Genomic DNA, 13,378 nt, shown 5'->3' with positions numbered 1-13,378 from the left:
ATTCTGTTGAATTGTTTTGGTTTTCTGCAAAAAGCATTTAGAATTTTTCGTTTCGGTCAAGAATTTTCATTTCGGTGCATCCCTAGATATGCAATAAATGTATATGTGTGATATTACTGAAATTATTTATAATTGTGGCTGATTACAAAATATTCACAATCTGCTTTGAAGAAATATTGTAATAAGTATCGTTCTACTGCATAGACATTTTATGAGTTGTTTGAGTTCAAAAACATTCAGAATAACTGTTCAGAAGATCTGGCCACATTACGTTTGAGCTGCAATCCAGTACATGGTCTCAACGCTATTCCATGGCAATTTGTAACATTTTGATTTAGTGGCTAATTCATATGAATTTATACAATTTATAATGATTTGCTCATTTCACAATGATGGTTGGGTTTAGGGCTGGGGTTTTGTGCCGTGCCTCCTTTTAAAAATCACACGAATAGTTACGTTTCCTCACTAAATTAGGCTGGGTCTCCCAGTATTCACTGAGCTCCCCCTCATTGTGCTGTTGTGTGGGCTCACATGCTTGAGTTTTTATGGACACTAGTGTGTTTTTCAAGGTTATTTTCTCTATTTCAAAAGAGGTTGGCCCTCAACCTGCTCAGTGTGATGTTTCTTAAACAGGTCACTGGGCTGAGTTTGGCACTGGGCAGAGAAATCGAGCTCTCTGAACACAGAATATAACCTAATTGCTTTTCCCTTCACCATCGGGTTAACCCATATCCCTTCATAGCGGGCTTTACCTTTTTTCACACTGGAGTAACTTTTTTTGTTGTTACAAGTGCTAATTTTTTGGAAGTGTGGAAGGCGCTTATGTCTGTGTGTAATTTGTCGTATGTTGTTATGCGAAGTGAATACAGACTTTGATGATGAAGCGTTAGAAAATACCAGATCAAAAAAAACAACCAGTATTACAATATTGTTGAGAATGTTTGTTAGACGCGACACGGCTTTGTTTAAAAAAATTTTTCTTTGAAACAAATTTGTGTGTTTTCAGTCTCAAAATTGACATTGTCTTGTAAATGAGCTGGCAGGTTTACAGTTGTTTGCAGAAAGTCTACAGTTAATTTGTTTAATTGTTGAATTAAGACGACAAATTGTTCCTCTACAAAGTTTCTGAGCTTGATTTTACTCTGAAATTGGGCTCGGATGGTGTGATTTACACTCTGTGTTTAGCTTCCACTGTCACCTGTAGGTCTGTGAGGCAGGCGGACATTCCTAAAGGGAGGAGAGCAGTGAAAGCTTGATGAGAACCAGCCTTGCTTCTGATCTCTCCTTTTCTTTTGGTCTTTGTCATTTCCCCCCCTCTCACTTTTTGCATGTTTTCTCTGTATTTTAGGCTACAACTTCTAATTACAAACAGGACCTTCTGGAATTTCCCTGAGAATGTAGAAAACACAAGAGTTTAAAGAGATATATAGCAGTCTTTGGAGAAACCTCTTGAAATTTTCTGCACTGTAATAAAAACAACCCTTATGTACTTGTCATTTAGAACGAAAAAATCTCAACTTTCTGTTCCAAAATTCCATTGTGGGCTCCAAAGACCCAAGTTAAACCCAAGAACCCGTCTTTTACAAGCCCATATCCTCACTGATGACGAGTGTACAGATGAAATCAATTAAAAGGTGCTGGAATGTGTGGCCGAGGCCTGGATCTGATTTGGAGGGGCGGTGCGCTGTATGGGGGGAAGCTGAGACCGAGGGGCTGAAAGTGGGTCACCCTTCTCACAGCTGGCCTCACTGCTGCCACCACATAGAAAGGTTACAGCAGCTGTTGAGAATAGGGAACTCCAGATGAGACGAGCCCAGAAGGTCCTTCTGCCTTTTCCTGTCTGTGTCTACTGTAGTTTCCTGCCCTTTATATCATTCGCCACCCACAACTCAGTGTTGTCTTTCTTCCAGATTTTAGATTAGCAAACTTCTGACTAGGAATGTGTAGAAGTCCATACCTAATAGAATGGCCATATTGGTGATTCTGACTATTTATATAAGACTGCTGAATAGACTTTTTTTTATCAATTCAAATTTACATTCAATGCTACTATGGAGATTTTTGAACTAAGCTTTGAATATGTTGTCAAATGTTTTGAAGTCATTATCCTAAAAATACAATGTTTTTGTAATATAACCTATAATTGTGCATGAGTAAGTACAATAAAAAGATGTTTGCTTTTTGTTTAAACTGCTTATTTAAAATAAGCTAAAACAACACATTTCTTGAGTTTTTTGGGGGACAACTTAATTGTTTTATGTTCAATCCACTTAAATTTGCAAGTTAAATTAATTCCTTAATGATGTCTCAACACAATTTTTTACAGTGTAGACTGCCTGTGAAGGTGTGCACCTCGCTTTGTCTGCCAAACGGGAGAGCAAAATTTGAGTTGATTATAACTTTCAGCAAAGTCTGAGTTTCTAGGCAGGTTTTTAGATTATGCGACCTACTTTTTTTGGTTGCATAATTAAAAAACAAGACTAAGCATATGTTCTTAATTTACAATTTATTTGTTTTAGGGCATCACGGTGCGGTGGCGCAGTGGGTAGCAGGATTGCTTCATAGCTAGCAGGTCGCTGGTTTGAGCCTCGGCTGGGTCAGCTAGCATTTCTGTGTGGAGTTTGCATGTTCTCCCTGTATTCGCGTGGGTTTCCTCTAGGTGCTCCGGTTTTCCCCACAGTCCAAAGATATGTGCTGTTGGTGAATTAAATAAGGTAAATTGGCTGTAGTTTGTGTGTGTAAATGCCAGAGTGTATGGTTGTCCTAGTGTTGGGTTGCGTCTGGAAGGGCATTGGTTGCGTAAAAACATGTGCTGGATAAGTTGGCGGTTCATTCAGTTGTGGTGACCCCTGATTAATAAAGGGATTAATCTCAAAAGAAAATAAATGAAATTAATGTATTCGTTTGTTTTGTATATCTAAGTATTTTTAACACAAATTTAATACAATTATTGCGGTCTGGTGTTATACGTTTTATTGATTAAAATATATATAAAAGCTGCAAAATTAGTTTTTTGAAAAATGCAATATTTATTTTAAATTTTTTTAATTAAGTTTATTGCATTTTTTAAAATGATTTAAAAGCCTTGAGCGAAGGTATAGTTATTATTCAACCCTTTTTATTTTATTTTTATAAAAAAAATTTAAGATATTATTAGTTTTATGATGATGATGATGGTGGAAAAAAAGTCTTTATTTGTCAAATACACTGTTGCATGCAGTGAAATTGGTCCCCTCTGACCATTGAACACCTTTGACTATTAGGGCATTGTTTTGTCGGGGCTAGATAAGATTGTTTATAACGTGTGGGTTGCTGTAAAATTCTATTTGCAAGAATAAAGATTGCATGTCAAAAAAAGGTGCAATATTTATGAAAATTAAAGTAAAATCAAAGAGCTGTTAAATGTTATAAACTTGTATGTTTTCATTCTTAAAAAAATACTATTTTTAAATGCATGTCTTTGAAAATCAGTCACTTGGGTGTGAGCAGAGTAGAATGAGATTTTAATAATTCATAATTGGCCAGCAGTTTGCCATAAAGTAAAACAGTTACGAATTGTCTTGAGATTAAGATTGTATTAAATATCTATTTGGACTAATGATTTCAGTATCTCAGATTTTGAACATATGTACTATTTTATATTAATCCCCAAGTGATTTTATGTAAATAAAGGTTGATTGTTATTTAGTCAATTAATTTGTTTTTAAATTAATCTGCACTTTTTTTCACACATTTTTTAAAAATCATTACACACTTGTTGGCTTTTCATGGCAGAAATGCACTGTAATTGCTGCTGTTGTTTATGGTCTCATATTTGGCACAAGAAAGTCAGCTTGAGGTTTCCAAACAAACCACAATGAGCAAAGGCCCTTTTTTTCTGATCTTCCTGAAATTGTAGGCAAGTCTCTTTTTCACAATCTGATAATGCTTTCCAGCAAACAAGTGAAGGTGCTCCCATATTCCAGCCATATAAGTAACTGGACCAAATTTGTCATTTATCAAGGCAAGATTTGTTTGTTTTCGATATCACATTATCTCTTAACTAGGAGCAAGCCTATATGGACACAACAAGAGATAAACAATGATATGAATTTCTCTTTAAGTCTTTGAAGTGGAGTGTGCTTAAATGTCAGTGTTGTTTTGGGATAAAACAGGCTGAAATCCTTTTTACAACCCTAAACTAGCAACATGCTGCCAGTTGATGACTTTTTCCTCTTATACATTTTTTTTCTATCTCTCCAGTCTCTTAACCCTTAAAGACCTAGAGGTATTTTGTGGGCACCTAATGGGCCTATATTATTATTATTTTTTTAAAGCAGTTTTATTTTTATTTTAGCAGTCAGACTCAAGTGTCATATATTATTTTAAACAGGAGAACCTGTAGTTTCAATCTGTATCATTTAAAGGTCCAGTCTAAAACTTTATTTGGTCCAAAAACATATGAACAGACAGAAAATATTCCAGAATTTTCCAGAAACGATTTTTAAAAAAAGTGGCATTTTCTAGTTATTACAAACAAAACCTTATGAAGTTTGTTTTTCTTTCTTTAGAAATACATATTATGATGTTTTATACTTCCAAAATAAATTTTGTCTACATCCACCATTCCCTGAGCAAGTTATAGCAATTTATTTCAATGTTATTCCAAGGCGTTTTTCAATGGGGGGGAAAAAATGCATTTATTTACTGACAATGTATTTGCCCAAAACTTCTGGGAATGAACTAAACAGAAAAAAAAATGTTACAAAATAACAGAACACTGAAGCAAATTTGACTTTTTCCCAAAAAATATATTTTTAGTTACCATAAACAACACCACTTATAATAAACAAATATAAAATAAGAAAATAATAAATAATGCGTCAAAGTCCAAATAAACATGGTGCAAATCCTCAGTAAATAAAATAGATATAAATATTTACTATACTATAAATAGTTACATAACTAAACTAGATTCAATATGGACCATCCTTAGGTTTTATGTGCCAGCATGGATATGGTTGTCTGCGGATATGTATATGGTTCGCGTGCAATGCAGACAAACAGCCCAACCTTTATTTGCGTCCTTTGAAAACAACAAGAGCAGCACTTCGTCTTTGCTGTGTCACTGTTTTGTCATGTTTTTGTGCTGTTGTGCATGCAAAAGTACTTAGTATGAGAATTATTTCATGCAAAACTTTTTTTTAGCGTTTTATTTAGCCGCGCGTAAATGTGCAGCCTATCTCTCATTCCGTGTTGTTCAAATAGCTGATTGTTGGTTCACAAAGCGAAACCTATGCTTATTGGTTGAGATAGAGCGAGTTTGAACCAATCTGGGCATGGAGGAGGGACAATACATCCAAATATCATGTCTGGTTTGTCCGGAGAGACAAGTGACGAGCGTTCCTTTGTCAAATCAGCGTTGTCAAAGTTTGATGACGTAACCACACTGATTCCGGAGCCTCTGAAAGTCCGTGAATGTAATGTGATACAGCGATGGAAAGCTGAGATTCTCTTCTTTATGCCAATCTTTGAATTGTATGGATCGGATCAGCGGATCAAAAGTTATTAAACATTTAAGAGCAATACTTATTTTTAGCCGCGGGCGGCTGTCTCGGTCTTTAAGGGTTAACATGACATATTTTTACGTGTTATGAAAAATGACTGTTAGTATTATTGAACATTTAATGACATCAATATATGAATGATTGGTTTTAGGCTCATGTCTTTTGGAATTTCACCTAATTAGAAACTGGCCTCATTCTGCAACCAAGATTTGTCCTAGAAAATTAACATCAGAGGAAAAACTTGTAAATCCTCAGCCAGATTTCAGAGAAAAGACCAATGTTTTGAACCTGATGGCTAGATGTAAAACAGTCCCTTTTTTACACAGCCAAAACAATGCGCAAGTGAATGAGACGGAAGTTTCCTCAGCATTGGCCACCTTGTGTGGAAACCGCATTTGTTATAATGGGTCTGTGGTATTTAGAAAGACTGCAGTGAGATGTTGGGAGTCCTGGCTGGTGCACCTTTTTGTGATGCTCCTGATGTTTTGCAGTTGGGTGCAGGCCCAGAGGGACAAATAAAGGCCTTCTTCTTTCACCACCATAGACTCAGACGCTTTGAAATGATTAACAGTCCCCCTTGATTTGCACCTTCAAAAACTTGTCAGTTGTTTGGCTGTGCATTTGGAAAAAAAAGGCTCTGAATTAACAATCCGCATCTCTGTCTGAAATATTTGTGCACTGTGAATGAAGGCAAGCGCTGTGGGAAATGTTGCTTGTGTATTTGGTTTCCCTCATCATCCCCAAAACCTCCAATTAGAGTTGCAGGCTCTCTATGCTGCTGCTTCTATGTGATCATGCGTTAAATTTAGATGCTGAATGTTTTTTTATTGTTGCTTTTAATGTACAATTGGTGGCCTGAGAGAGTTGAGAAGGCAGTAGTCTGGTTAAGAGATAAAGAGCTTAGGAATGCTAAGTCAGTAACAGTGGTATAGACTAGGGCTGCTCGATTTTGGGAAAAATCATAATCACGATTATTTTGGTCATAATTGTAATCACGATTATTTAAAACGATTATCAGTTGAAGTCAAAATTATTAGGGCTTCAGAGAATTTTTTTAAAAATAAATATTTCCCAAATGATGTTTAACAGAGCAAGGAATTTTAACAGTATTTCCTATAATATCTTTCTTATAGGCTTATTTGTTTTATTTTAGCTAGAATAAAAGCAGGTTTAAATATTTTGATACCCATTTTAAGGTCAATATTATTAGCCCCCTTAAGAGATATATTTTTTGATTGTCTGCAGAAGAAACTACTGTTATACAATGACTTGCCTAATTGCTCTAATTAAGCCTTTGAATTGCACTTTAATCTGAAGACTTGTATTTTGAAAAATATCTAGTCAAATATTATTTACTTTCATCATAGCAAAGATAAAAGAAATCAGTAATTAGAAATAAGATATAAAAACTATTATGTTCAGAAATAAGTAAAAAAAAAAAAAACTTCTTTCCATTAAACAGAAATTGGGGAGGAAAAAGGTTGCTAATATTCAGGAGGGCTAATAATTCTGACTTCAACTGCATATATACAATTATTTTCCACCCTGCAAAGGAAAGAGAAATAAATACAATAGAATAAAAATATGAAACAAACTGTGCTTTTAGCATCTTCACTGTAAGAAAAACACTTTAGCTACAAAAATCCTTCAGTCAAGAGCAGAGAGGGATTTTCTCGTTTTGTTTGATAAATGATAAAAACAGGCGGCACAGGAACATCACCATGTCTCTTTAATGGTTTCTCTTTCACGTGTCTTTTAGTACACAACTTGTTTGTTTATTATACAAATGAGGGTTAATATGAATAATCACTAAACATTGCGTTTTGACACTTATTTGACCATTAAAGCGATCACGTTAAGATGACTTTAGATGTCTGCGCTTCTCTGCTCGTCTTAGTGTGCGAATGAGACCGAATGCTGACTGGCCGCATGCTTCTGGCTGTGAGTGCTTGCCACAGACACACATAAGCATGCGATCTTTCACGCTTTTAAGAGCAACAAACGTGAACAGCTGGAAAGGGGATGGTATATGATGCAACAATCGTTTATCTCGATTACTGCTTTTTCATAATCGTTTGAAGCCAAAATCGAAATCAGATTTTCGATTAATTGCACAGCCCTAGTATAGACAAGACTTTAGTGCTAGACCGATAAATGATATTATATGGATTCGTGATAAAATTGATTTTAATAACAATGATTAGCAAAGCTCTGGACTTTTTTTTTACTCTATATTGATCTACAGTAAGAGCCAATCACACAGCAGAAATGTGCAACAATGGGAATCTAAAAGTGTGAAAATATTAGAGATGTACCAAATTTTTGGCCACCGAAAAATTATTGCCTGAAAATCTTATGCCATTTAATGGACCCTCAAATTTTTGTGGCTTCAGTCATTGTTAAAGTACTCTTTTAAATATTGAAGCGTTTACAACTCATATTGAAATATACATCGTTATCATTCAATGTGGAAAATAATTATCGAGAATGCATTTTTGCCATTATGCCCAGCCATACAAGACATAGACAAGTACATCTCAATATCTAGAATTTTTGGCTACATTTATTTTGAATTTGTACTATTTAAAAAATGGTCTTTTCTGTATAATTAGAAGTCAGATTTTCTGAAATTGGCATATATAATAAAGGGTTGGCTGGTTTGTTGGTGTATTTATACAAATATGTTTTTAAAATGTGTATAATACCTTTTTTACCCTGACCGCATTTAGTGTATTAAAGAAAGAGAACCTATCTGTTTTATTAGCCGATGCCTTAACAATTTACCAAAGCAATTAGCTTACCAAAATGTTTATGTTAAGAACATTAGGTCAGTTTGACCTTGTTGAGATTCAGTACAGTTCACCAAAAAATCAGTTGCACTTTTTACAGAGAACAGCAATATTGGGCTAAACTGTTACTTTTACAATAAAATGTGTTTTATATGTAATGTGTTTTTTTGCACACATTCCACAATGCCCAGAATGTCAGAAGAGTTTAAGAAATTATCAATGGGATAACAAGTATTTAAGAACTCAATTTTGTGTACAGGTCAAATTAACTCACAATTTAATGTAAAGGTAACTCAGCACATGTTTTTCATTAACAGTAACACCACTTGTAAATATTTGGCACTGATGAAAGTACATATGCTGAAATTGCTGGTCTCATCACCAGCTGTTCTGCATATTTGAAACTATCTCTTTTACAGTCCTCCTCCACCCTACAGCCTCTGTTTGTGGCTTATAAAGTTTTATGCACTTTCCACTTTGTATCCATCCTCCTCCTAATGCTGCTGACCTGATCTCTGAGAACTCATCTGGTGCACTGGAACAAAGCCTGGCTCTGTGAGCTTGTTTGGAAAGAGATAAATGTCCTAGATGTTGACATGCATTGTGTTTATAGGATTTAGAGAGAAGTCCTGTAGGCACTTACTTTATTATGCTTACTTTATTATGGATTGTACAACCAAAATTCTTCCATGTATACAATTATGACACTCCCTGATGGTAAATGCGGTTGTATTTATGACAGTTACTTGGTATTTTAGAAATATATTTAACAAATCTGGTACATGTTAAATGTCGCCTGGGAAACAATTAGAATTTCTGGTTTGTGAAATTATTTAATGTTTAATTTGTAAAGACACAAGTGTCACTATGTTAACTTAGCAACATGCTAACTTCATAAATTCTAAAGTCATTTGACAATAGAGTCTAAATTCATGTAGAATTTTCTTAGTTTATTTAATTACACATTTCTATTTACATTAGAAACACTCTTACAAGATAGCAAAGCAAATATGGAAGCAAAGATAAAGCTTATAGTCCTCGTTTCACTAGTTAACTAAATGCCCTTTATAATTTCATCCACTTTATCTTTATTATTCTTGGTGGTCTCATGACGGAGATCATCCTTCTACAGACATACAGCTTGAGAAGTGACAGTCATAGAATGGAGGGGAAGGTTCAGCTTTCTCAGTATTTTGATAATGTACCGAAATGTGCCTGAAGCTGCGCACTACTCCCTTCTCTCTTGTGATTGCAGTCACATCCTCTCCCCTTTGCAGCTTTCCCCCTGGTTCTCTTTTTCCCAAAACACCTCTCCTCCTGCCAAATGTGGAGAGAGGTACATGTCAGAGAGATGAAGTCCCGCAGAGACTGACAATCAGATGCTTACCACTGGGCTCTTCTCTACTTAACTGATACTTCACATATAGTGGACACATTGCAGTCACTTTATGGTTTTGGTAATGTATTGATCAATTACAGTAGAGAAGTATGTCCCAATAAATCATAATATGCCTCTATATGGTGGGATTTTGAGGGCCTGTATTATCTAAGTTTAAAAAAAGCCCTGTCAGAGCTGATAAAGTAACACAAATTACAGAAGCATGTACCTTCATGTATTTTGTTATAATCCATGTTGTGCTGTTCTCTATTGCAATTTGTCTAGAATGGAAACAAACTCTAAAAGCTGTTCCCTATTGAAATGTGCACATACTATATTCAGTGAGTTCTGGGAAGTTTAGCTTTTCGTTTATGTATTTATTTATTTTTGGCAAGGACATACCCATAGTTACCATGAATGAAAAGAAATAAGGTTTTGTAAAAATCATCTTTCAATCTGATGCTTGACTGTAGTGGGTGTAGCAATTGATAACAAAAAGCGTTAAACAAGATTAATGGTGTATGCTTAATTTAACAGCAACTTAAATTAATCATGATTAATCTTGCAAAAGAGGTTGCTGTTTTTCTCACTTAGATTTTTCTTCATTTGTTCTTCAGTCCTACACAAACGGCAACCAAAAAACTCAATAGACCACTGTCAAAACCCAAAAAGTTAAACCCTTTGAGGAAACTGATTGCAACAAACCATTTAAGTTCAAAAACTAATCCTAATGAGTACTGTGAACTTAATCCATTTGAGTAAATAAAGCAATTTAAGCACAGTAAAACCCAATAAATGAAGAGAACTCAAACCAACGGAGTGCTGTAAATCCCACTGAGCTAAGACAACTCAAATTGTTTTAGGAGACCGATTGCTACAAACCATTTGAGTTTAAAAAAAAAAACTAATCAATATGAGTATTGTGAACCTACTCCATTTAATTTGAAGTGGTATTTAAAGCTATTTGTTGCTAATGTTATTTGTATGTAAAATGTTAATTGCTTTGTATTCTCAATCCTGATGATAACATGCCATTTCAATTTCAAACAAATATAATGAGATTTATATTATTCATTTGGGGAAAAGTTAGGAATAGCAGTAAATATAAAAGGTTTTCAGATCTGTAGTAAACACTTTTTTTATATTACACACATTTAATATTTTAACTAAATCGATAGTTCACCATTTTACTCATCCTCTTACTTGTTCCAAACATGGTTTAGTTTTCTTTTTATTTGATTGCAAATGAGCTAGAAAAAAACGCTTCTGAGCAATTCTAGCGGTGATGTGAAATTTGCAGTAAAAACTTGAAACATAAATTCACAGAGAATGTATATGCTAATGTTATATCGAAATGTCTGTTAATATTTTTAAACAACTAACGACAGAGTTAATGGATCAGGGAAATCTCAAACTGTATAATTGTGTTTTATATATTAATTTAGAAAAATAAACACGCACTATGGATTTGACCAAAAAAGTATGCAAGTTTAGTCATATTTTGTAAAAATTCTGTGAATTAAACTGCACCACCCCCAAAAATATACTAATCAAAAGGATAAGAGTTTTCTGTCTATAGTATGGGTGCCCTAACTTTTTCTTTTGAAGGGCCATAATCCAAGCTTGATTGAGCGCTGTGGTCTGCAGTAAATATAGCAAACTGTATAACATTGAAGTTTGCATGTGGAATTTCCTAATTTATTTCCTAATATTTATAAATAAATAGAAAAAATACTGTATAATCGTATTTACTAATGCATATTTTTTTTTTTTGAAAATGTACATGATTATAATGAACTTACAACAATAAAACCATTTTAAAAATCCATTTATAAAACAATGTAGTTCAATTCTGAATACACTAGTCATGCTGAAATTGCCTTTGCCTTAATTTGCACACTGTTTTCTTCTGCTTCTTCGTTAAGTGACCGTATATAATAAAAAAAAAAATCTGATTTATTTACCACATTTAATTAAAACATTTAGTTTCAGTTAGCTTTTTCTGTAGCTCAACAGTTAAACAAGCAACACATTCCCCAACCCTTTCCACTCGTTTACCCTTTGGTAGGCCAAATTAAAGAATAAAAAAGGGCCAACTTTGACCTGGGGGCCCTAGTTTGGCCATCTCTGCCCTATAATATACATTTTAGTATTTTATTTTTGTATTTAGGGCTAGGCAGTGGTGCAGTAGGTAGTGCTGTCGCCTCACAGCAAGAAGGTCGCTGGTTCGAACCTCGGCTCAGTTGGCGTTTCTGTGTGGAGTTTGCATGTTCTCCCTGCCTTCTCTTGGGTTTCCTCCGGGTGCTCCGGTTTCCCCCTCAGTCCAAAGACATGCGGTACAGGTGAATTAGGTAGGCTAAAATTGTTCGTAGTGTATGAGTGTGGGTGTGAATCTGTGTGTGGATGTTTCCCAAAGATGGGTTGTGGCTGGAAGGGCATCCGCTGCGTAAAAAACCTGCTGGATAAGTTGGCGGTTCATTCCGCTGTGGCAACCCCGGATTAGTAAAGGGACTAAGCCGACAAGAAAATGAATGAATTTTTGTATTTATATTTTTAATAATATTTATGGGGAAAAAGCATTGTTAATATAAATGTGACATCAGTCCATTATGGATGTGAAATTGGCACTTGTGGGACTTTGATTAATCAAACAAAGTTGTTTGCATTCTTGAATATTTTGCCTGAAAGTAAAGGGTTTTTTTCTATTTTGGTGAAATTTTTTTTTAATGGCAAGTTTGAACATTTGGAATTTGATAACAATACTGCAGTATTTTTGTTCATAGTATTAGTACTATGGATGCCAATGGCTGCTTTTTCCAACATTCTTCCGAAGAAAGAAACAAATAAGTTTAGAACCACTTAAGTGTGAGTAAATGGTAAGAAAATTTTCATCTTTGGGCAAACCGTCTCTTCAATATAAGAGAATCATTAAGAAAAACCAAATATTCCCATTTTTTCCTGTTTGATTCTTTTATATAGCTGCTATTTTGCTTAAATCCATCTTTTATAAAATCATAGGATAGTCTGCATGTGCGTCACGTTGGCTCAGTGGTTAGCACTGTTGCCTCATAGCAAGAAGGTGGCTAGTCAGTTGACAATTCGGTGTGAAATTTGTATGTTCTCCACGTGTTTGCGTGGGTTTCCATCGGGTGCTCCGGTTTCCCTTAAGACATGCGTTATAGATGAATGAAATAAACTAAAAATGGCCATAGTTTGTGTGATGTGTGAATGCCATAGTTTGTGTGTTGTGTGAATGCAGCTGGACGAGCATCCACTCTGTTAAACATGTTGGGTAAGTTGGCGGTTCTCTTAGAAGGTTTGCTGTGGTGACCTCTGATGAATAAAGGGACTAAGCCTAAGGAGAATGTATGTATGAATGAATGAATGAAATCTTTGCATTTGTCAGTGCAGCCAGTGTTTTGTATTTGGACAGGCCTGTGGTAAGTTGTATATGTTCTTGAGCTGCACCCACAGGAGGTATTGGATCTGCATGTGTGTTTTACTGCAGGGACAGACAGACTCAGAATGGTTTAATTACAGCAGAGGTTTTGCAGAGGATCTCTGACTTCTGGCTGAGCGGACCAGTGTCAGCAGCAGGGCAGGACCACGTTACCCAGAGTCCTGAGGCGCTTCTGCGGTTTACCTCAACAATCTCATCAAACTGA

General features: G+C 35.1%; 1 protein-coding gene and 1 long non-coding RNA gene across 3 annotated transcripts in view; both read left to right on the top strand.

Annotated features, from left to right (window-relative positions):
* The window catches only part of lrp1ab (low density lipoprotein receptor-related protein 1Ab), a 236,023-nt gene that overhangs the window by 20,939 nt on the left and 201,706 nt on the right, over positions 1-13,378 (top strand). The gene's annotated exons all lie outside the window — the stretch shown is intronic.
* On the top strand, positions 6,264-10,384 carry LOC141380494 (uncharacterized). The gene is made up of 2 exons (XR_012398542.1): positions 6,264-10,191; positions 10,251-10,384. It is a non-coding gene; the product is annotated as an uncharacterized lncRNA (long non-coding RNA).

Source organism: Danio rerio, chromosome 23 (genome assembly GCF_049306965.1).
Source record: "Danio rerio strain Tuebingen ecotype United States chromosome 23, GRCz12tu, whole genome shotgun sequence".
Taxonomy (NCBI): domain Eukaryota; kingdom Metazoa; phylum Chordata; class Actinopteri; order Cypriniformes; family Danionidae; genus Danio; species Danio rerio.
This window is presented reverse-complemented; position numbering and strand designations above follow the sequence as displayed.